Source organism: Ursus arctos, unplaced genomic scaffold, assembly GCF_023065955.2.
Source record: "Ursus arctos isolate Adak ecotype North America unplaced genomic scaffold, UrsArc2.0 scaffold_19, whole genome shotgun sequence".
Taxonomy (NCBI): domain Eukaryota; kingdom Metazoa; phylum Chordata; class Mammalia; order Carnivora; family Ursidae; genus Ursus; species Ursus arctos.
In genome coordinates, this window is record NW_026622863.1 from 45,505,079 (window position 1) to 45,530,583 (window position 25,505).

At 45.7% G+C, this 25,505-nt stretch overlaps 2 long non-coding RNA genes across 2 annotated transcripts in view; one reads left to right on the top strand and one right to left on the bottom strand.

Annotated features, from left to right (window-relative positions):
* The first annotated feature begins 83 nt into the window (after window positions 1–83).
* On the top strand, window positions 84–2,704 carry LOC123000219 (uncharacterized). The gene is made up of 3 exons (XR_006408073.2): window positions 84–299; window positions 987–1,173; window positions 2,002–2,704. It is a non-coding gene; the product is annotated as an uncharacterized LOC123000219 (long non-coding RNA).
* Window positions 2,705–5,286: 2,582 nt separating this feature from the next.
* The window catches only part of LOC130544130 (uncharacterized), a 32,139-nt gene continuing 11,920 nt past the window's right edge, over window positions 5,287–25,505 (bottom strand). Inside the window, exons 2-4 of the long non-coding RNA XR_008960146.1 lie at window positions 14,930–15,015; window positions 14,438–14,566; window positions 5,287–5,367 (exon numbers count right to left, since the gene is read on the bottom strand). This is a non-coding gene — a long non-coding RNA (uncharacterized LOC130544130). The remainder of the gene's footprint in view (window positions 5,368–14,437; window positions 14,567–14,929; window positions 15,016–25,505) is intronic.

The window sequence follows — 25,505 nt, forward strand, 5'->3', positions numbered from 1 at the left end:
TACTAACAGACCCATACTTCCTGCTCGGGCAACCCTACCTGCTGGCAGAGACAATGTGGTAGCGATTCCAAAGTCCACATGAGTGTGTGTGTGGCACGCATGCTGTATTTTTCTTGCGGGCTCCAGGGAGCGTGCACTGTCCACTTGTGCGCACACGCTAACACACGCTCCCCGGTGCCTCCTTGCGCCAGTGTGTGCGCGCGTATGACTTTACATGTGAAGCGGTGTTTGCGTGGAAGTGAACGTGCTGATGTGTGAATCCGCGTATGCATGAATGAATCATCTGCACATGAATCCGTGTGAGGCTGTGTATATAGTTCTGCATGTGTATGGGCTTGTATGTATTTATGCGGCTTCAGATGTGAGGCTGGGTTTGCATTTGGGAGGCGGTGGCCGTGGGGAGGGGGGCGGTGTGCGTCCCTGTGAGTCTGTGTGTGCCCGCGGGTTCGTGCATCTCCCAGTCCCTGTCTCTGTGGGGCCTTCAGGCGCTCGGTGGCTACCTCCAACCCTCCATCCTTCACCCTCCCTGGGCAACAGCCACAGATGGGAGTGACGGGGCAACAGGACGCGGGGGGGGGGGGGGGGGGGGGGGGGGACACGGAACTGGCGAGCCTCAGAGGTGCAGAGACAGAGACTGAGGCCCCTGGCTTTCGGATGGCTCTGAGCATGGCCGGGCGCTTCTCGCTCTGCCTCCAGCTCTGCCTCCACACTGTAGGATGGTTCTCTGACCCTCTCTCTGTGACTGTCTCTCTCTGGCTCTCTCTCTCTCTCTGTCTTGGTGTCTCTGTTTCTGCCTTTAGACTCTGAGCTATCTAAAATAAATAAATAAATAAATCGTCAAAAGGGAATGGGGGTAGATGAGGCAGCAATGGTCTTGCAATGTTGGGTAAACCCTTTGTGGGACCGAAGACCCTGACCCCAGCAGTTGACTCATAGCCCTCTGACCCAGGAGAAAAGGACTGATAGTTCTGATATTTTGAATTCAGGGGTAGAACCTGAACTTTTCGGACCTGAGAGAGGTGCCACGATGGACTTTCCTGACCCAAGTCCTGGCTCCTGCTCTGCCCTGTCATCTGGCACAGAGCTTGGACACCATTCCAGCTCCAGGGAATACCGAGGGGGCCCCGTGAAGGGCTTTACACAGAATAACTAACTCAATGCTCACGCTTTGAGGTAAGTATGGCTGTCATCCCCACTTTATAGATGGGGAGGGCAAGGCACAGAGAGGTTTAGGGTGTTACCCAAAGTCACACAGCAGGTTGGAGTTGTATTGTTCAATATGGTAGCCACTTGCCGCATGCAACTATTAAGCACTCAAAATATGGCTAGTAGAAAATGTGAAATTTAATTTTAAGTAGAAATGGATACTCAATTCAGTTCTTGGAAACTTCTAAGTACATTTGGAACAACTTGGATATGTGAATCTACTTTTTTGGTTCTAAATCTCTTGAAATCTAAACACAGATCAAGTATTTCTTTTTTTTTTAAGATTTTATTTATTTATTTGAGAGAGAGCGAGCACAAGTCAGGGGAAGAGGCAGAGGGAGAAGCAGGCTTCCCACTGAGAAGGGAGCCCGATGTGGTACTCGATCCCAGGACTCCCGGGACCATGACCTGAGGTGAGGGCAGACGCTTAACCAGCTGAGCAACTCAGGCATCCCAGATCAAGTATTTCTGAAGAAAAGTCAAAGTGTCGACAAAGATGTTCCATAAGTACAAAGTACATACAGGATTACAAAGACTTATAATGAGAAGAAGATATGCCATGAGGCAGAGGCAAGACAGAGAGAAGCCAAGAAATAGACGAGGCCTGTAACATGGGGATGGAGGCAGGCGGTGGGGGAACAAGAGAGACAGTAAGAGAACAGAAGAGCAAGAGAGGGGCAGAGATACAAAGACACAGGGACTGGGTCTGTGGGGGGGCGCAAGCAGAGCTGGGTAAGTGAAAAGAGCTGGTTTTCGTATGTAAAAGTATAGTTACTTTTTTTTCATTTGTAATAGCTTTCCCGGGGTATAAACGACATATGATAAGCTGCATGTAAAGTACAATTTGGTTGAATCTGAAATATTGGGCACCTGTGAAACCATCATCACAAACAAGATGACCTGCAACGATCACCCTGAAAGTTTTCTCACTACCTTTTGTAACGCTTCCCTTCCCGTTTTTAATCCCCTCCCCAGGACAACCGCTGAACTGTTGTCACTAGAGATTAGTTTGCACTTTCTCAATTTTATGTGAGGCGGAGTCATGTGGTTCTCACTATGTTTTGGCTGTCTTCTTTCCACTCTGTATCATTATTTTGAAGTTTGAGGTAAGCTGGATAGTGGCCTCCCGAATATGTCCTTGTCCTAATCCCCATAACCTGTGACTGCTACCTAATATGGTAGGAGGGATTTTGTAGATGGGATTAAATGAAGGACCGTCAAATGAGGAGTAGGCCATGATATAATCACTTGGCCAATTATAAGGAGGCCAAGTACATGAGCTCACCACTCATCATCATTCATCACGCATCATCAAGAAAATGCCGATCTAAACTACAATGACAGGGGCGCCTGGGTGGCACAGCGGTTGAGTGTCTGCCTTCGGCTCAGGGCGTGATCCCGGCATTATGGGATGAGCCCCACATCAGGCTCCTCCGCTATGAGCCTGCTTCTTCCTCTCCCACTCCCCCTGCTTGTGTTCCCTCTCTCGCTGGCTGTCTCTATCTCTGTTGAATAAATAAATAAAATCTTTAAAAAAAAAAACTACAATGACATATCACCTCACACCTGTTAGGATGGATGTTATTACAAACACAAGAACAGGAGCGTCTGGCCAGCTCAGTCGGTAGAGCATACGACCCTTGATCTCAGGGTTGTGAGTTTGAGCCCCACATTGGGTATAGAAATTACTTTAAAAATAAAAAGACAAGAAGTTGATACAACGAGTGTTGGTGAGGATGTGGAGAAAAGGGAATCCTTGTGTACCATTGGTGAGAATGTAAGTTGGTGCCACCGGGGTGGAAAACAGTATGGAGGTTCCTCCAAAAATTAAAAATAGAACTACCTGGAATAGGAGCTTGCTCTGTCCACGCCACACATTGACCTGGTATGGTAATACTTCCAGGAACGGTGCACCCCCTCAGGGGCAATACTAATGGTAGAAAAAGAAAAAAAAAAACAGAACTACCATAGGATCTAACAATTGCACTTCTGGGTATTTATCTGAAGAAAATGAAAACATTAACTTCAAAAATACCTGAACACACGAACACACACACACACACACTCACACACACACACCATTTATTGCAGCATTATTTACATCAGCCCAAACATGGAAGCAATGTGTACTCTGCTGTTGCAGGGTACTATATATTTATAGGTGTGCTATAAATGTTACTTACTGAGGTCAAATTGGTTGATAGGGCTGTTCCCTGCCACTATATCCTGGCTGAGTTTCCACCCACTTGTTCTATAAATTATTAAAAGAGGGGTAATCAAATCTCTGAGTATAACTGGGACTTGTCTATGCCACTTTGCAGTTTTATTTGTTTTTGCTTAATGTATTTTGAAGCTCAGTTATCAAGTGCATACACCTTTGTGCTTCTGACCCCACATGCATGGGAGTGAGGCAAGATCAATGCTTTATCTGAGTCTGAAAGTCAAAACTGCCTGGCCCAACTTCACCACATACACTTCTAACCCAGGAGGAGGGGACTGACAATCCCGATACCTTGAATTCAGGGGTGGAATCTGTACTTTCCTAACCTTGGAGAGGTGCCACTGTGGACTTTCCTGACCAGAGGTCCTGGCTCCTGCTGTGCCGTGTGATCTAGCACTGAGCGTGGGGCCTCATTTCAGCCCCAGGAGTCACCGATAGGGAGCATGAAGTGCTTCACACAGAGTAACTGGCTTAAAACTCACCCTCTTGGGGTGCCTGGGTGGCTCAGTTGTTAAGTCTGTGCCTTCAGCTCAGGGTGTGATTCCAGAGTCCTGGGATCGAGCCCCACATCAGGCTCCTCCACTGGGAGCCTGCTTCTTCCTCTCCCACACCCCCCGCCTGTGTTCCCTCTCTCGCTGGCTGTCTCTCTCTCTCTGTCAAATAAATAAATAAATAAAATCTTTAAAAAAAAAACTCACCCTCTCAGGTAGGTTTTGCTGTTATCCCCATTTTACAGATGGGGAAAGTGAAACCCAGAAAGGTTAAGACCATGCCCAAGGTAACACAGCACTCTAGAAGTAAAATCACGTGTCAAACCCAGTCTCATTGCAGAACAAGCTGTTCAATCACTTCACTCTACTGCCTTTCTGAGAGAGACGCAGAGGCACAGAGAGAGCAGACAAGAGGCAGAAGGAAAAAGACCCAGAGGTGAGAGGCAGAAGAGGACAGTAAATTCCAGGGAAAATGGATTCTTTGGAAAAATAATCAAGGGAGAGACTGGATTGAACAAAGGCAAACTGGTTCTTTTCTTGCAGGACTTCTCAGGGCCTTTAGAATGCTAATTTGCACTAATAACCCAGCAAAAGGGGAGGAGGGTTGACAACAGCTCCTCAGTACATCTGACTTCATTTTTTTCTTTCTTTCTCTCCTTTTTTTTTTTTTTTTTGGAAGACCCATCACCACCTCCAGGTCTAGGACTCTAAGGGGACACACTCTAGGAAGCGCTCATGTGTCAGAATAAAGCACTAATTTTTAGAGTCAGACAGACTCAGTCTCAAACTTCAGGTTTGCCCTATACTTGTCATGCCAAAGACACCTAGGCAAGTGTCAGCTCCTTGTGAATCTCAGGTTGCCTCCTGAAAAGTGTGGATACCTAGCCCATGGGGTCACTATGAAGATGGAGATGAGACCCAATACACGTGGCCTGGCACATAGTAAGTGCTCAGTGAAAGCGCAGTGGCCACAGGAGAGACCCAGAGGCCCAGAGGCCAAGGCTAAAGGGCGTAGAAGCTCAGACAGACCCAGAAGGAGGGACTTGTGATGACCAAGATGGCAGAGAGTGAGAAATCTGATGGTGAGACAGTGAGACACACGACAAACACTTACTCATTCCTTCAACAAACATTTATGGGGGCACCTGTGTGCCGGGCCCTCACAGAACTAACGTGCTAATGGGCGGAACAGACGACAACGAGACAGAAATAAATACGGAGTAATTCCAAGTGGCGGGGTGCTATTCAGGCATCGTGCCCTCAGTTGTCCGCCCTGGTTGGTTACACTCCAGCGTTCATTGTGGTCGGTCAGGGGCTACACGTGCTGAGAGTAAGGCAGGTGAGCCTCTCCGTGGAAGTTTCACTCACCTGATACCTGAGGCTGATGTGGCAAAGAGGCAGGCGGAGCGATGACGACGAGATGGCCGGAGAGACACGAGAGCCCAGAGACTGAGGACAAGAAGACAGACTCGTGGAGACCTGAAGTCTCACTGAGAGGCAGAACAGGAAAGACATGGGTGCTGAGAGACTAGTGAGGCCCTGAGGGTGTAGTGAGGGTCAAGAGAAGCTAGTGAAGGGCTGAGGGACTAGTGGGGGGCAGGAGGAGCTAGTGAAGGGCTGAGCAACTAGTGAGGGGCTGAGTGAGGGACAAGTGAGGGGCTGAGGGGCTAGAGAGGGACTGAAAGGCAGGAAGAACTAATGATGGGTTGAGGGATTAGGCAGCGACTGAGGAACTAGTGAGGGCCTGGAGTACTAGTGAGGGGCTGAGGGACCAGTGAGGGGCTGAAGGGGAAGGGGGAAGCTACTGAGGGGTGGGGGAGGTAGTGAGGAGCTGAGGGACTAGTGAGGGGCAAAGAGAGCGAGTGGAGAGCTGGGGCAATGAGAATTAGGAGCCAGGCTGAGAGGCTGAGAGAAAGGCCATTCAATGCATCATGGCCCAGTGGTTAACTTGGGTTCAAGTCCCAGCCCCAACACTTTCTATATGACAGCTGGAGGGTTACTTAACCTCTCTGGGTCTCTTTCCTCATCTGTAAAATGGGTATAATTATGCTCCCTCCCTATCCCCAGGGACGCTGTGAGATTTCAGTCCGTTATGTGTATAAAGCACTTAGATCCTGGCATATAGTATGTGCTCACTGAACATTTGTCTTTCTGCTAAAAGCTAATTCATGTGACAAGAAGTTTGCTACAAATCTTCTTTGGCCCATTTACACATCACAGTGCACTATGGTGCCATGGGGGCTCTTAGGATAATGTTCTTTACTGCATAAAATTGAATTCCTGAAATAAGCCAGACATAAAAGGTCACATATTGCCCATGATTCCATTTGATAGGAAATGTCCAGAATAGGCAAATCCACAGACACAGAAAGCAGATCTGTCTTTGCCGGGTACTCAGGGAGGAGGAATGGGGAGTGACTGCCTAATGCTACAGGGTTTTCCTTTTGGGGTGTTGAAAAAGTTCTGGAACTAGCTAGTGGTGTGGTCGTACATGTACTTAATGCCACTGAACTATACAATTTCAAATAGTTAAAATAGTAAATCTTATACGTATTTTACCACAATTTTAAAAAAATTAATTCATAGGATTCCCACAAAAATTAATTTTATTGGAAGTTATCAGATTTTTTAAAAAATATTTTATTTATTTATTTATTTATTTGAGAGAGAGGGCACAACTGGGGTGAGTGGGGAAGGGGCTGGGGGAGAAACAGACTCCTCACTAAGCAGGGAGCCAGAGGTGAGGCTTAATCACAGGACCCTGAGATCATGACCTGAGCCAAAGGCAGACCCTTAACCAACTAAGCCACCCAGGTGCCCCAAAAGTTATTTGGTTATTTAAAAATAAACAAAATGTGTGATGACATCTGACCATGTCACTCCCTTGCTCAAAATCATTCCATGGCTCCACAGTGCACTCAAGACAGAGTTCAAGTTCTTAACATGAATAAAAGGACCTCACATGGCTGGCCCCTCCTGGCCACTCCAGCCTTGCCTCTAACCACCTCCATAGGCTCCAGCAAAATGCAACGTTGTCCAGTTTCTCCAGGGCACCAAATTCTCTCGTCTCCAAATCTTTATCCATGCTCTTTCTTCTTCTCTTCTCTTCTCTCTCTAAATTGATCAACCTCTACTCATCTCAAATATCAGTTCAGACTTCTCCAGGTAACCTTCTGGAAACCTTCCTACTTGTCTTGGTCAAGAGCCTCCTCTGGGTTTTCCCCTCATCAACCAGAAGAGTCCATGGTATAGGGACGCCTGGATGGCTCAGCTGGCTAAGTGTCTGCCTTTGGCTCAGGTCATGACCCCAGGGTCCTGGGGTCAAGTCCCACATTAGAGTCTCCAAAAGGAACATAACCCTGCAGACTCATTTCACACTCTGACCTCCAGAACTATAAGGTTAGAAATTCATATTTTGGGGCACCTGGCTGGCTCATTCGGTAGGATGTGCCCCTCTTGATCTCAGGGTCATGAGTTCAAGCCCCACACTGGGCACGGAGCTTACTTTAAAAAAAAAAAAGTCCATGTTGTTTTAAGCCACCGAGTTCATGATGATTTGTTACAGCAGTGACAGGGAACTAATACATCATGTGACTTTCCATCTGGGGTCATCCCAGTTTATATTAATTTGCTAGGGCCAGAAGTCAAGATGTGGCATTGTTGGGGCGCCTGGGTGGCACAGCGGTTAAGCGTCTGCCTTCGGCTCAGGGCGTGATCCCGGCGTTATGGGATCGAGCCCCACATCAGGCTCCTCCGCTATGAGCCTGCTTCTTCCTCTCCCACTCCCCCTGCTTGTGTTCCCTCTCTCGCTGGCTCTCTATCTCTGTCAAATAAATAAATAAAATCTTAAAAAAAAAAGATGTGGCATTGTTGGGTGTGCATTTCAGAGAGCTGGGGGTGGGGGTTAGGGGAGGGGTGAAAGGGAGAAAGGAGGGAAGAGGGGGAAGAAAGGATCTCTTCCAGGCTTTTCTCCCAGCTCTCTGAAACACAGAGCTTCCAGTGGTTTGCTGGCAATCTTCGGTGTTTGGTCTAGATCTCAAACTATAAATGGGCTTCGTCTCATGTGTCAACTTTGTTCATTTGCTAATGGGAGTCTGAGAAGGATTCTGAGGTTTAGTGCACAAGAGTGCTGGGATTGATTGGTGATGCCTGTTGTGGGCAAACACCAAAGAATAGGAAGTCTGCTAAGGAGAGTGTCTCGTGTCTGTCATCCCTGGTCTAGATAGATGGCCTCTTTTAGCTCCTCTCTGATTCTGACATTCTGTGTTTTTGTATGTAGGAGCAAGGAGACCCACACACAGAATCCAACCAAGAGAATTTGCTCAGTTCCACTCCTGATATCTTTTTTGCCAGGATGGAGACAACAGACACTACCCTCAGATATGGGCTCTGGATTCCCTGAAGTACCCACAGGTTACTCCACATCTCCCCCTGATGTCTTCAAGCTGGGTACAAGGACCTAGGACTCCTAGTGTGTTGCTTGGGGCATGGGAGAGTATCATCTTAGAGGATGCAGGCTGACTGCCGTTAATGCAATCCTGGGCTTGAAGTCTGAGAAGTTGAGGGTGGGGGGATAGATTCCCAAGGCAATAAGCCTTCCCACGGTCAGAACTTTCTCCCACCCTTTTCTGAATGGAGCAGGGCTCCAACAGTAAGAGAGTGACTGAGTGGTGAGGTGAGAGAGACCACTCTGCCTGGGAGGCAGGGCCTGAATGCCAGACACAGACGTTGTCCTCCATGAGAACCTGAGGTTCCCAGACATCATACCTCTAGGTGTGCCCCCATGCTGTCCCAAACGGAAGCAAGGGGCTGGCTTCATTCCCCTGCATCCACCAGTGGCTGGATGTGGATTTCTTTGGGGAAGAGTGCCGACTTGGTGAGGTCGCTTCCTTTGGCCAAAGGCAATTCTCGGAAAGCAATCAGCTCTGAGCCATTAGTGGTAGACACTCCCAGGAGCTAGGAGTGAGTGTCTGGGAGGCCACCAGGGAAGGTCCAACTTTCACCAAGTATTTGGCAATGTCACATCAAACGACAACCACCATATAAAACATGGCTTCTCCTCCTTCCCTGGCAAAGAAACCTTCCCAACAACCTGGAAAGCAAGGTTTGATCTCGATAGTCTTCTCCGAGTTCCTCAAAGAATTGTGACCATTCAGAGACAGTTGCCCTGGCCCCAGGTCCACCTCTGTCTCCTTCCCACCCACAGCTCCATCCTGTCCCCCGGTCCACATGTGCCAAGCTCCTCCACACCCATATCCAACCACCCCTCGGCCAACGCTCAGGTCAAGGTGTGCACGCACCACAGGGACAGACTGCCCATGGAGGATGGACCTAGGGAAGAGGCATCTCAGGCTCTGGACATTGACTTGAGGCCATCAGACAGGGAGTTCTGCAGTTGCAGGGGGGTGAGGGGAAGTCCGGAGCAGAGTCTAGGCTCCAGGAGAGCAGGAACCCTCAGCCCACAGACTCCTCCTTCCTCATGGGCATGGCTAGAGGAAGGTCAGAAGGCCTAGATCTACTTTTTTTTTCTTCTTTTTTTTTCCTTTTCTTTAAATTGTGGTAAAAGACACACAACATAAAATTTACCATGTGAACCATGTTTACGTGTACAATTCAGTGGCATTAAGTACCTTCATAGTTTGTGCATCCGTCTCCCAAGCTCATCATCTTGCAAAACTGAAATTCTTACCCACTGAACACCATCCTCCCTTTCCCCCTCCCCCGGCCCGTGGCAACGACCACTCTTTCTGTCTCTGTGACTTTGACTACTGTGGGCACCTCATATAAGAAAAACTATACAGTATTTGTCCTTCTGTGACTGGCGTATTTCACTTAACATCATGTTCTCAAGGTCCATCCGTGTTCCAGCGCATCTGAGAATTTCCTTCCTTTTCAAGGCAGAATAATATTCCATTGTATGGATGGGCCACATTTTGCATATCCATTCATCCCTGATGGACATCTGAGTTGCTCCCACCTCTCAGCTGTTGTGAATAATGCTGTTATGAACACAAGTGTACAACTATCACTTCAAGTCTCTGCGTTCCCTTCTTTTGCGTACATGCCCAGGCCTGGGTCTGTTCTTGAGAAGTCCTCTCAGACACCCTCTCCAGGCCTGAGTTACAGCAGAAATACAGGCATACGTCAGATACATTTCAGGTTCGGTTCCAGGCTCCCACGATAAAGTGAGTCAAATTAATATTTTGGTTTCCCAGCGCATGTAAATTTACATTTACACCACACTAGAGTCTGTTAAGTGTGCAATAGCATTACATCTGAAAGAAATGTACAGCCCCTAATTTAAAAATACTTTATTGCTAAAAAATGCCTGCCATCATCTGAGCTTTCAGCGCATTGTAATCACAGATCAGAGACCCCACAGCAAATACAATTATCCTGAAAAAGTCTGAAATATTGCGAGAATTACCAAAATGTGACACAGAGACACGAAGCGAGCATATGCTTCCGAAAAAATGCACCAATAGGGGCACCTGGGTAACTCAGTCGGTTAAGTCAGTTAAGTGTCTGCCTTTGACTCAGGTCATGATCTCAGGGTCCTGGGATCGTAGCCCCACACTGGGCTCCCTGCTCAGCGGGGAGTCAGCTTCTTCTTCTGCCCCTTCCCCCCTTGTGCTCGCTCTCTCTCTCTCGGGTAAATAAATAAAATCTTTTTAAAGATTTAATTTAAAAATTTTTTTTAATTTATTTATTTGACAGAGAGAGAGTGAGCACAAGCAGGGGGAGCCGCAGGCAGAGGGAGAGGGAGAAGCAGGCTTCCCACGTGAGAGGAATACCAGGCCAGCCACTAGTGCCCCTGTGTCAGAAAGGCACCTGCTTCAGGCAAGTGGCCTATTGAATGCACGGCATGAAGAAGGGCCCTTTTGAGATTTCAGTCCCACCCGTGCAAGGCACAATCTTTGTCACCTCATGCACCAATCGCGCAGAATAGCAATCATTTCCAGAGTGCTTACTATGTGCCAAAGGATCTCACTACTTCAGTGATTGTTCTGAATAGATACTCCTATGCCCATTTTGCAGATGGATACACTGAGGCTCAGAGAGAAGTCCTCTGCCCGGTCACCAAGCTGGGAAGTGAAAGAGCTGGGATTCAGAGAATCCCACAGTCTCCCCACCCTGCTGTTCTTAAGGCCAACTAGACCAGGAAGCTTTGGGCCATGGCGTCGGAAGCACACCTCTGGGGGCTCTCCTGGGTGAGCGGCGGTAAACATCTAGGCGAGCTCCTCCCACAGGGCACCATGGCGTTCCTGTGGCTCCACTCTGCCCTCCGTGATCAGGTCCAGGACTCCCACCTTTCAGCCCAAGAGGTTTCTAGGGGCCACAGAGCCAGCCAGGAGTCCACTGGCTTAATTACTTATAGCACCTCTTTGGCTTTCAAAACAATCCTGGTGCAGACAATAAATTATATGCTCTCTGATTTAAATGTACTTTGATTTTACAGCCCAGTTATCTGGGGTGGGGGGTGGGGGGAATGGATTTAGAGGCTATAAGAGTAAATAACTAACATCATAAATACGTTGAATCATGGGCTCTTCAAACAACAAAATAGGTGGCCTTTATTAACTGACTCTGTGCCAGGCAACGTTAATATTTTACAGGTATTAATTCAATCCTTCCACAGCTTCAAGAGGTGAATACTGTTATCTCCATTTTGCAGTTGAAGGAACTGAGGCACAGAGATTACCCACTGGTAAGTGGGGAAGCCAGGACTTGAAATGCCTGCAGTTTTGTGCTTATCTCAGCCTATCGATAATCAGTGTTGTGGTTGGACTGGCCCTGGTGGCTTTTATTACGATTGCAAGATGGCCTTTCAGCAGTAACCATCAGGAAACTTTGAAAAAAATAGCGATTTATTACTTACAGGACCTGGGAGTTACACAGCACACCTGGGACCATACAGCAAGATTGCGAGAAGAAAGAGAGGAAATCCAATGGCCTGGGGTTCTGCTTTTATTGGGGGGTCTTAAGGGTGGTGGCCTAGGGTTTTGTGGGCTCACTCTTTATTGGTGAATTTAGAGCAGAGATTTAAAGCATGGGAAGAGAAAAAAACCAAGTGGCCCAAATGGTCAGTTATCAAAATCAACCAAGATCTCTAAAACCAAGGAGCCCAAGCAGGGGGAGGTGGTCTGACTCTATCTAGGTGTGTAGCTGGCACTGTGCTTATTTGAGAGAGCTTATTGAAGTAGATGCCTCAGAAATCAAATCTTCAGTCAGGCACCTGCATTACAAAAAGGAAAAAAAAACTGTCGAGGTTTACACTACAGTCCACCCCATGATACCAAGGCATCAGAGTCAATAGTGAGGACATTAACTGCCTGGGTAGCTGATGGGCTAAATCAGAGGTATGGTGCATTGTAACCCAGAAAAAAAAATTTTTTTAAGATTTATTTATTTGAGAGAGGGAGGGGGGAAAGCAGAGGGAGAGGAAGAGAAAGAATCTCAAGCAGATTCCCAGCTGAGCACAGAGCTGGACATCGGGCTTGATCTCCCGACCCTGAGATCATGACATGAGCCGAAATCAAGAGTCAGATGCTTAATCGACTGAGCCACCCAGATGCCCCTAACCCAGAAAGTATTTGTAGTAGCAAATCCTATAATAATTATGCAGGGAGTAGTTTGAAATCCAGTCTGTAGACGCTGCCCCAAACTGGAAAGTGTCTATCCCTGAAAACAGGTCAGTGATTCTGGGGGAATCTGTTCAAGGATTTCAGTCACATTGTAAAATATTATAACATCTTGGCTTGTCTGGTGTAGGTAGGTTTGAACCTGTCCTGAGTTAGTAGATTGCTTCATATCTCATCAAACCAGTCTTTCATTTCTGAGACTAAGTCAGTTTATGTAAAGGGCTGTATCTCATTTCAGGAGGTGGGGATGCAGGTAGATTCCCCAAGGTAGGCCTATATGGTGCATCATATATTCAAAAAGAGGCATTTCTATGGAAACAAAGGAGAAGTAAAGGCTAATGATTGGAGATTATAATCCCCATTTCTGAGTTCTAAAGTTCACAGGCAGGGGAGATTTCTAGATGTCAAGCTTGAAATGCTTTGGGACGCCTAGGTGGCTCAGTTGGTTGGGCGTCTGCCTTTGGCTCAGGTCATGATCCCAGGGTCCTCGGATCAAGTCCTGCCTCAGGCTCCCTTCTCAGTGGGGAGCCTGCTTCTCCCTCTACCTGGCGCTCCCCCTGCTTGTGCACATGCATGTGCTCTCTCTGATAAATAAATACATATATACATACGATCTTTAATTAAAAAGAAAAATCTTCAGATGGAGTAAGGGCAGGCAGTGGCAGTCTGATAGCTTTTCCTGGTTTGAAGTTTGAATGTCTCTGGTCTTTCTCAGTGGCCCACATAGTAACAGGCACAAAGGTTGTCCATACATGAGCTGTTGTGGTGATTTCTTTGAAGTTTATAACAAATCATCCCATCTTAGCTTACATGGCATTGGGAAAAGGGCAGTTTTAGTTTTCAGTGAGTCCAAGTCAGAAGGTAGGAGAAAAATTGGAAACATTGGTTTGGAGAATTGTAGCCAAATATTGGAGGGCACAAGAAGAATTCAGTATCCAGGCCAGTTTACGGCTAGAAAACAGAACCTCAAAGACAACAGCACTAGAATCTGATAGCCACAAAGGTGCATTGCTAAAACATAATTTCTTTCCCTCTACAGTCACCCCCATTTCTACCAAACATAATCAAAATATGACTAATGTGTTTGTAAAATCAGTCTAATCTCATTAAACTTGGCCTGGTCATTTACATACATAAGTGCAGCAAGAACAGTGATTGACCACATAGACTCTTAAGTCCACTTTGCTGGAACATTTCATAAGGAATCTCAGATGGAAAGTTCAAAAGCCTCTGGAGGGGAGCACCTGGGTGGCTCAGTCAGTTAAGTGTCAGCTTGCAGCTCAGGTCATGATCCCGGGGTCCTGGGATGGAGTCCTGCATTGCCTCCTGGCTCAGTGGGGAGCCTGATTATCCCTCTCTCTCTGCCCCTCCCCCTCTGGTGCTCGCTCAGTCTCTCTGTCTCTCTTTCTCTCTCTTTCAAATAAATAATCTTAAAATAATATAATAAAATAAAATAAAATACAAGTCTCTGGAGGCTAAGAAGACAAGCCAAGGGCTCATGATCACAAGTGGCCTGCAATCCCTATCAATTTGGGCATATTTCTCTCTTTTCAAGGTCCCCCAAATATCCTGAGGCTCCTGGGACCACAAGGACCCAGTGACCTTCTTAACTCACCTGGTAAGGCTTCCGGGAACCCTGCAAGCAAGGTACCAGGCCAATTTTTCCAAAGGGCTTCATTGGCTCCATAAAGTCAACCTTAGTTCCTTAAAGCTGTTTGGTTATATCTGAGTCTATGCATGTGTCTCTCAAATACAACATTCCAGTCAAAGCCTTGGTAATATAACCAATGTTTCCAACTGTGTCTTGTTACAAGGAGAACAAATTCTTATGGAACTTATGCAAATAACTATATTACCATGAAAATAAGAATACTCACTGAGAGTTTCCAAATTCTGGAGGGATCAGGTAGGCAGAAAAAGTAACTATCTCATCTTTGTTCCCAAAACTATACTTTACCAAATTGCTGTACGTCATAGTTAGCTTAAAAGAAAAAGTGTTCTCAAATCTGGAAAATAAAAGAATAAAGAACCAGCAATTTTTCAAAGAAAACATCATAAAATGTTATAATCATCCTCATCACCCCATTCAGTCCTATATGATTAATTCTTTTTTTTTTTTTAAAGATTTTATTACAGCCAGCGAGAAAGGGAACACAAGCAGGGGGAGTGGGAGAGGAAGAAGCAGGCTCCCAGCGGAGGAGCCTGACGTGGGACTCGATCCCAGAACGCCAGGATCACGCCCTGAGCCGAAGGCAGACGCTTAACCGCTGTGCCACCCAGGCGCCCCCTATATGATTAATTCTTGATCTGGAACTTTTGCTAGCAGTTTTATGAACCCAGTTTTTCCTTAGAGTTCTATCAATTCTTACCCAGTGCAGTCATCTGATCTGAATGTTGTCAGAAATCTGTACTTGTCAGAGGTCTTTTCATGAATCTCCCTGAAGAGGAAGCACTTCTGCAAAAGCATCAGAGGAAAACAATAACTGTTTGTAAATGACAAAAGTCTTAAAAGTGCCCTTGGTTTAAGATCTGATGAGAGTTCATTATAATGCAATTGACAAGGAAATTTTCTTATTTCTGTGACAAATATTATTTTAAGATGGTAATCAGAATTATGACTGATAACATTACATATCCAATTATGACTGATAACATATATCCAATTCATATAATTTCTGGAACACTTATACTAGTAACATATATCCTTATAAGAATATCCGTTAAGAAGGTTTGGCATTATTTCTTACTTGACATTGCTTCCTGTGCAATTTAGCATGTCGAATAAGCCGTGTTAATGTAATGTCTCTTTTTTAAAAAAGAGAGAACAAATCCTTTGAGATGGTCCAGGGACCCTCTGAAACATCTCAAAGTTAGTCCCAGGTCAAAAAGACTTTATTTAGAATTGGATTTTGAGCAGTTGAAAAATATCAAAAGTTTTCAGACACTTGACCAAATAGGATTGCAGATCATTGTGAAACAATACTTAATTATCTACTTAACAATAGTGACAAAATATTTGTTTAAGTAGGCTCCACACTGGACTTAAACATGGGGCTTGAACTCATGACCCTGAGATCAAGACCTGAACTGAGATCAAGGGTCAGATGCTTAACCAACTGTACCACCCAGTGCCCCCAAAGTGACAAAGTATTTTAAAAGCAAATACAGAAGGCTACATTGTTGTGAGCAAAACTTATCTCTTTTAATATTGAGAAGACTTGGCTTTCTTAAGTAATCAAAGGCCTGATGAAGACAACATGAAGCATAGGAAATTATTTTCAAGTTTTTCATTTACTTAAGTAATCTTTAGACCCAATGTGGGGCTCGCACTCACAACCCTGAGATCCAGAGTCACGTGCTTCTCCGACTGAGCCCGTGGGTGCCCTCACAGGAAATTATTTTGATTGGACACAAACTTTTTGCTTCCTAGGCAGATTACTTAAAATGTAAAGAAAACCTTTCACAATATTTTATCAGGATCTGGCAAATACTTCAGGAAAACTTAGTCCTTTCAGCAAATGAAAGAAAATTATGTACACGTACTGTTGATATTAAAGTTTATTTAAAAAAAAAACCCTTATAATAACAATTCTATTTTGGCCAACTTGACCACACAAGGTAAAATTCTCTCTTTCTCCCTCTCTCTCCCCCCAGCTTTCTATACCATTTTGTCCTTTATTTTTCTTTTTCTCATTCTGAAACAAGCAGCTTTACTTTAGAACAAAATTACTTTCATTTCCCTTAACAAAAATGCATTTCCACACCCTTTGCCTTTCTTACTCAAAAAAGCATCCTACTTTCTTTGCATACAGAAATGTTTCCTTCATTATTTCTAGTAGTTTTAATTACATGTATTAATTAGAATTTTCAATGGCCAAAACCTTAATTTCTAGTGAAAACTAAGAAATAACCAATTGTGAACTGCCTCTTACACCAGCATTCTTTAGATCAACAAATTTATTAATATACTTTATAATTTCTAGAAACATGAATTTCCTCAAGGCACAGTTTTCAATGTGACACAAGACACGTTTACTAAAAGGCTCAAGTATTTTTATTTCCTCTGTAATAAGAGGTCAAAAGCAGGTAAACTTAGACTTGTTTAGCAATTCGTGTTTTTGTATTCTATCTTATTTGGAAATGATCTAGATATTCAATGAACATCTCACCACTTAATTTAACTTCGCAAACTCCACAAAGTTTCAAGTTAAGCAAGAGATTTGGGAAACTATTTTTTTAAGATTTTTTTCTAAGTAATCTCTGTACTCAATGTGGGGCTCAAACCCACAACTATGAAATCAAGAGTTGCACAGTCTACAGACTGAGCCAGCTGTGCGCCCCTTGGGAACTACTTTTTTTAAAGATTTATTTTAGAGAGAGAGTGTGTGTGTGAGCTTGAGTGGGAGTGGGAAGAGGGGCAGAAGGAGAGAATTTTCAAGCAGACTCCCCACTGAGTGTGGAGCCTGATGCAGGGCTGGATCCCAAGACCCATGAGATCATGACCTGAGCTAAAACCAAAAGTCAGATGCTCAACCAACTGAGCTACCCAGGCACCCCCTTGGGGAAGTATTTTTAAGTAGACATACCATAACACATAATGATTGCTGAAAAGTTTACCCAAATTCTTGTTCCATTTACATTTATCTGAACCAGTCGTTCCTGACAATTACGTTCCACTTGTGGAAGCTTCATGAAACATTAGACAAAGTTGGCCATCACTCCAAGTTATTTTTATTGCTGACAAATTTTGTAACACAGTTAAGACAGACTTATTTGAATAGTAAACCCAGGTAGAGCAAAAGTTGTTATGTCTGCATTATATTATGTTATATCCAGTATTCATAACTCTGAAGACATGACTATTTTGGTTAAACCAACAAACTTAAACTAGATTTTATTCGCTGAAGATTCTCCCAGAGCACATGAACTTGAAAAACATTTGGGTTTTTTCTATATTTCTGAGTTTTAGGAATACTTAATTCATAAGTGCTTATCTTTAAGACAATTAAATAGCATTCTTTTACAAATTAATATTGTCAGAGTGTCTGGGTGACTCAGTTGGTTAAGCATCCAACTCTTGATTTCTGCTCAGGTCATGATCCCAGGGTCATGAGATTGAGCTCTGCACCAGGCTCTGCACTGGGCATGGAGTCTGCTTCAGATTCTTTCTTTCCCTCTCCTCTGCTCCTCCCCGCCCCTCTCTCTCTCCCTCTCAAAAAATAATAAAATAAAATAAAATAAAATAAAATAAATTGGCAATACCATCAGAGGCAGAAAAAAAAACATATACACAGCATACATTCATACATACACATGTAGACAGACACAGCCTTTGTTACAAAATTTCAGCCATAAATCAGGTACAATAGAAAACTCTCTACTTTCTTAATTATATTTAAATGTACTTTGTGTCCGGCAAACAAGAAATTAAGGCTATCCACTTCAATGACTAAAGCTTTTTACTAGTATTTGTGCAGAAGACTTTTAAGATTTGTATTTGTCTTTGATGAGCAATCTTAAGGAGGCTGTGGACTAGATTTTGGGCAAGAGAGGTTTTTTTTAAAGATTTTATTATTTATTTGAGAGAGAGAACACAAGTGGAGGGTGGGAGGGGCAGAGGGAGAGAGAGAAGCAGACTCCCTACCGAGCAGAGAGCCCAATGCAGGGCTCGATCCCAGGACCCCGAGATCATGACCTGAGCCAAAGGCAGACCCTTAACCACTTAACCAACTGAGCCACCCCGGCACCCCTGCAAGAGAGTTTTTATAGCAGTTTGCATTTTAAAAGATTTCTTTTCCTCTTTTTTTCTTTCCTTCCGTCTCAAGCAGGATTGTTGGCAGAATTTTAGGCACCTCCTGGGGTGTTTACATTTCAAAGACTTGGTAAGATCTTCAAGGGAATTAGAGAAAGAATGCACGTTTCCTCCTAGGAGATTAGGGCCTTTGGGATGGTTTTGGCAGTCCTCCCTAAATGTAGTAACACAACCCTGTAATTAGGGGGAGTCCTCTGTAAAAATAATTTTCTGAACTCAGTGTCAAGTGGGGCCCCGTCAGGGTTGGAAATGAAGAGGGGGTCACTGGGGTCACTATGGTTGTGGGAACGATAGACCCATTAGACCATCCCTTTGTTGCACCCAGGAGATGGGTGTCACCCTAATGTTTTGCATTCACTGCGAGCCTCAGCTGTGATCACTGTTATGGCAGGACAGCCATGGTGCGAGGCGGTGATGTCCAAGGGAAGAGAGGGAGGGCCCTGGTACCAATATCAGTGGTTCTGGGAGCCTTTGCCTTTACTTTCCCCTTTCCTTGTCACTAAAGGCATCCATAACCCTGTCAGATTTTCCAGGTGGGAGAGATGCCATTTCTTAGTTCTGCCCCATTCAGGGGAAAGTCAAGGGGACTCAACATCTGTGGTATCTCAGAGGAAATGAGCGCATGGCCTGGATGGATCTTCAAGAAAGTTATGGCTTTTTTTTTTTTTAAGATTTTATTTGCTTATTTGACAGAGATAGAGACAGCCAGCAAGAAAGGGAACACAAGCAGGGGGAGTGGCAGAGGGAGAAGCAGGCTTCCCAGCAGAGCAGGGAATTTTAGGCAGCCCGACGCAGGGCTCGATCCCAGGACCCTGGGATCACGCCCCAAGCCGAAGGCAGACGCTTAACAACTGAGCCACACAGGTGCCCTGAAAGTTATGGTTTTTAAAAATAGAAGTACCCTACGACCCAGCAATTGCACCACTAGGCATTTATCCAAAGGATATAAAAATAGTGATTGGAAGGGATACACGCACCCCAATGTTTATACCAACATTATCAACAAGAACCAAACTATGGAAACAGCCCAGATGTCCATCGACAGATGAATGGATAAAGACGATGTGGTGTATATATAATGGAATATTACTCAGAATGAAATCTTGCCATTTGCAACGATGAGGATGAAACTCAAGGGTGTTATGCTGGGGCGCCTGGGTGGCTCAGTCGTTAAGCGTCTGCCTTCGGCTCAGGGTGTGATCCCAGGGTTCTGGGATCGAGCCCCACATTGGGCTCCCTGCTCCGCTGGAGCCTGCTTCTTCCTCTCCCACTCCCCCTGCTTGTGTTCCCTCTCTCACTGGCTGTCTCTCTGTCAAATAAATAAATAAAATCTTTAAAAAAAAAAAAAAGGGTGTTATGCTGAGTGAAATAAGTCAGTCAGAGAAAGAGAAATACCATATGACTTCACTCATATGTGGGATTTAAGAAACAGAACATAAGGGAAGGGAAGGAAAAATGAGATAAAAAGAGAGAAGGAGGCAAACCATAAGAGACTCTTAACTGTAGGGAACAAACTGAGAGTTGCTGGGGCCGGGGGGATGGGGTAACTGGGTGACAGGCATTAAGGAGGACACTTGATGTAATGAGCACTGGGTGTTATATGTAACGGAAAAATCACTCAATTCTACCCCTGAAACTAGTAATACACTATATATTAACTAAATTGAATTTAAATTTTAAAAAAAGAAAAAAAGAAAGTTATGGATTTTTAGGGTCTTTAGAGAATACCAGCCAGATGACACACTTTGGCAGCTGTGAGTAACAATTCAGAGCCTGTTTCTAACAAACAAGAAAACTTGAAATAGCGAATTAGCTCCCCTTCTCTTCTTCCTGCTTCAAAAAATCTTTAAGAAAGATTTGAATTTCAGTTAAGGTATAGTTTTTGATCTCAGTTTCCTCTTCTTGTTTTTCTCCTGTTGCCTTAATCGTATGTGTTGTTACTGGGCAGTTTGGGATGATGTCACCGTGAGCCCTCTTGGTAAGTGGCCACTTTCCTTTCTAGGGTGTTCCAAGAGACCTCTCCAGGAGGGAGGGTCTGCCTCCACTAGTGTGATATGAGCAGGGACTTTGGGGAAAGCCCCTAGACCTCTGGAGTCTTACCATGTTGGTGTGCATGGCCCAGGAAACACCCATGGGGGTTTGCACTTACCAAGGAGCTGCTGTACCTCCCTGGGGTCCTTAGACGGCAGTGGCATCAGATGTTCAGGACATAGATATCTGTCCATTAATTTCTTAGCAACAGGGGAGACTGGGTGGCTCCCTTGGTTAGCATCTGTCTTTGGCTCAGGTCATGATTTCAGGGTCCTGGGATCGAGCCCCGCATCAGGCTCCCTGCTCGGTGGGGAGTCTGCTTCTCCCTCTCCCTCCTCCCCTCTCCCCCGCTCCTGCTGTCTCTCTCTCTTTAATAAATGAATAAATAAAATCTTTAAAAAAAATTTTTTTAGCAACATCATGCCAGGGATCAGAGCCGTAAAATCCCATGGGGTCCGGAGACCAATGATTAACAGCAGCTTGTGAGGTGGTGGTGGGAGAGACCACAGGCTTTGGTCGTGCTCTCGCTCTGCTGGTGCCATTGACTTCTGGTCACGAGGCTACTTCATTCTTCTTGGTTAGGACACACAGTCCATGCGTGACCCACTGACTCAGCGACCGTGACCTTTTGGGTTGGATACTGCAGGCAACACAGGACAGAGGCAAGATGTGAAAGCACAGAGCCCTGTGACAGGCGCCAGCAAGTGGTGCTCCTTTCCCAGACAGTGTTACCCACCTGAGGCAGGTGGGTAGTAAGCAATTCGCAGGTAAAGGGAATTCCCCTCCATGAATCACAAGAGCAGTGACACAATCCCACCCATCGTGACAATTGTTCTTGCCTATCAATAATCAGTATTGTGGTGGAACGGGCCCTTGAGGGTTTTATTACGATTGCAAGATGCCCTTCAGCAGAAACATTGAAAAGATCAAGATTTATTGCTTACAGGACCAAGATTTATTGCTTACAGCACACCTGAGGCCATATAGCGAGGTTGGGAGAAGAAAGAGAGGGAACCCATGGGCCTGGGCTTCTGCTTTTATCGAGGACTTAAGGGCGGTGGCCTAGGGGTTTGTGGGCTCACTCTTTATTGGTGAATTTAGAGAGAAGAGTAGAAATTTAAAGCATGGGAAGAGAAAAAACAAGTGGCTCAAATGGTCAGTTACCAAAATCAACCAAGATCTCTAAAACCGGAGTGCCTGGGTGGCTCAGTTGGTTAGGCGTCTGCCGTCATCTCAGGTCATGATCCTGGGGTCCTGGGATCGAGCCCCATGTCAGGCTCCCTGCTCAGTGGGGAGTCTGCTTCTCTCTCTGCCCCTCACCCTGCTCATTCTCTCCCTCAAATAAATAAAATCTTAAAAAAAAAAAAACACCTTTCATCTTGCAAAACTGGAACTCTAGACCCATTAAACACTGACTCCTCATTTTCCCCTCCCCCCCCAGCCCCTGGCACCCACCACTCAATTTTCTGTTTCTATGAATGTGACCACCCTGGGGACCTCATATAAGAGGAATCATGCAGCATGTGTCCTTCTGTGTCTGGCTAATTTCAATAACATAATGTCTTCAAGATTCATCCATGGTGTGTGTCAGAATTGCTTTCCTTTTTAAGGCTGAAGCGGCATGGCTATACCACGCTTTGTTTATACATCCGTCCTACTCAACAAATTTTACTTGGTAACTACTATGTACCTAGTGATGAGGTTATGAAATACAGGTGAGGTTCAGTGGGGTGGAGTCTGGAGCTGACGACCAAGAAAGAATTCTTGGGACGCCTTTGGTGCAAAATTACTGGTTTATTAAAGCACCAGGACAGGACCCATGGGCAGAAAGAGCTGCTGCCCCGGGTTGCCAGGGGTGGCTGATTATATACGATGGGGTTGGGGGAGGTAAGGAAAAAGGGAGGTTGAGAAAGTACTTTCATACATTAAAGAACTCGCAGGATACTGGAGACCTGGTTATCGTCAAGCTAAGGCTGTCCCTCCGTCTAATGAGGCACGAACATGAAGACAGCTGGGAGTCTCCCAGAGGAACGTTACATTCCTCCTATCACAAGTCCTTGTCAATGGGCTTCAGGTTTAAAAGAAATTTCATTTTATTTACATTTCCTTCTGCCTCAGCCTCCCTCGATTTTATGGAGGGGATGGTAATGTTAGGGCTCCAGGAAACTGAATTATGGGTCTCTGGAAGTTAGGCTATTGATAAGAAAGCTCCTTCCTTGTAAATCACTAGGACATGTGTAAACTGAGGGAGACTCAGGTCTTGCAGGATTGTGATCTCTGTTAGTTAACTAATTGTTTTTCATTTCCTTAGCTTTAGGGCAGCCAGGAGTGCCTGGGGAATGTCACATAGTAACCATGGGGGCAGGGGGTTGCAGGGCGTCAGTTTCTGCTTTGTCCTCAGCTTGCCTTCTGTTCCCTCATCACCTAGGACAAGAGCTACAAATAAAACTGACAAAATCTCCTGCCTTCAAAGTGTTTCTAGTCTGGAGTGTTTGGAAACAGACGATAAATAAACAAGCAAAGTATATGGTACATCAGATGGGTGGTAAGTGCTGTGACCAAAGATAAAATAGGGAGGGGGCAAAGGAAATGCTGGGCAGAGGAGAGGTCTCCCTGAGAAGGAGAGTATTTGAGCAAGGACCCGGACGAGGGGAGGATGGGAGCCATTTGGATATACTGAGGAAGAGCATTCCAAGCTCAAGAGCTAGCCAGTGCAAAGGCCCTGAGGCAGGTGGGCATGGTGTGTTCTCATACAGCAAGGGGGCCCCTGCATTGCAGCTAGAATTGAGTAAGCAAGATGTAGGTGAGGAAAGGCCTTTCTCAAGGTCACACAGCAAGTAGGCAGCAGACCTACAACTTAAATAGGGCCAGCCTGACCTCAGAGCTCAAGCTTTTAACCATAACATCATTTTGTCTCACAAATAACCCAGCAACCACTTCCGTGCAGTGGTCATTGACTTTGTGCTAATCCTGTACTCACACATGACAAGCATGGTTATGCATGGCTTGATACATGATACAGGAACTCCAAGAGGTGAAGGAACTGGAAGGGCAGAATGAAGTCGAGGGCATCTAAAGTTTCACTCCGTGCTTTTCCCGGGTATTGCTTCATTGACACACGGAGCTATGGAGTCCTTAAATTACGGAACTTCAGCATTTTAGGATCTTGGGGCCACGACTGACACGGCTGCAATGTTGGTAAAATATCTAAGTACTTGCCAGACTGGTTGGTAAATAACAACTACCCCAAGAATTTCCCCACAGGGCTCCCATATGGCTCTGGCCCACCCCCAGTACCTCCAGACCGCCCCAGAATCCAGCGCCTAAAGGGTTAACACTGGGTTCAGCCTCTGCATCCTACTCCTGCCATCTATCAGGTGCCAACTTTTATTGTACAAGTGTCAGACACTTGTAATAGCATCCCCACTTGGACCTATCATGTGTCATTTCTGGAAGGAGGCGGGATCTTCAGCTCAAAGAATTAACATCAAGTTCACCCCGCAAATGTATAGAAAAAGGAACCAAAGCCGGGGCGTCTTCTCAGTAGACACATTCCTGAGCGCAGGCCTCATCTGAACCCACCTCTAAGGGCAAATACATCCTCCGCACCAAGCCCTTAATCTCGGGAGGAATTCCTTTCAGAACCAGCCCTGAGATCAGACCCTGTGCACGCCCCCTCCGCCTTGCTGGAGCCTGCTAATATCTGCGGGGTTGTCCACCAAATTACTTCAGCTATCTGTCCAGTCCTTCCAATGAAGGGAAGGACGTGGGCTCCTGTCCTGCTGCTTCTGGCTGACCCTGGTCAACACACTACACATGTCTCTGAGGTTCGCCGTCCGCGTGGTTGAGGCTGGGGCCACCTACTAACACCAACGCCCAGCTTTCCTCCTCTCCCGGGGCACACGCCAGGACAACATTTCCCAGTGCCCCTTGCAGGGAGGCATGGTCATGTGATGCGTTCTGGCCAATGGGATGGGAGCGGAAGTCGTATTCTCTGCCTCTGGCCAACCTGCTCTCCAAAAACCTCCCACAGGCGATGCTCTTTCTCTCTCCCCCGCAGTTGCTGGTTGAGTGGCAAGGAGTCTGTGAATCCAGGGGGCGCCTGGGTGGCACAGCAGTTAAGCGTCTGCCTTCGGCTCAGGGCGTGATTCTGGTGTTACAGGATCGAGCCCCACGTCAGGCCCCTCTGCTGGGAGCCTGCTTCTTCCTCTCCCACTCCCCCCTGCTTGTGTTCCCTCTCTCGCTGGCTGTCTCTCTCTCTGTCAAATAAATAAATAAAATCTTTAAAAAAAAAAAAAAAAAGGAGTCTGTGAAGCCGGGAGAGGCTGGAGCCACAAGACGGAAGGAGCCTGAGTCTCCGAATGATTGCATGAAAGTCCACCCACCAACTACAGACACCTAACTAGACTTTACATAAGTGAAGAGTAGAGTTTTATTGAGTTAAGTCAATGGAGTTTACAGAAACTGGTGTTCCTTATCTTAACTAATTCAGTTTCATCAGGAACTTGGCAAAATCATCTCACCTCTCATCTATGAAATGGGAATAATGAGACCCATAGGTTGTTGAAAAGATTAAGTAATATGGTCTATGAGTGGGACGCCTGGGTGGCTCAGTCAGTTAAGCATCTGCCATCAGCTCAGGTCATGATCCTAGGGTCCTGGGATGGAGCCACCTGTTGGGCCACCTGTTGGGCTCCCTGCTCAGTGGGGAGTCTGCTTCTCCCTCTCCCTCTGCTCCTCCCTCCCCACTGCTCATACTCTCACTCTCTCTTCTCTTTCTCAAATAAATAAATAAAATCTTTTTTTAAAAAAAGATGATGTATGAATATTTCTGGGACATAGACATTTCAGTTCAATGTGTACTCATCCTTTCCCTTCCTTCCTCTTCTGATACACAAGAGAGGCTACTAAAGGAGGGGACTTCCATAAGAGAGGTGTCACAGGAGTCTGGGGATGTGGTGCTCTCTGGATGGGCAGGAGACTGTGGAGGCAAGGCCATGGCTGAAGTGACCCCTGGGGAACTCCACATCTGATGCTTAGAAATTAAAATATCTCCCCGGGTCTAAATGAACAGAGCCAGGTCAATCTCAAAATAGCAGGTG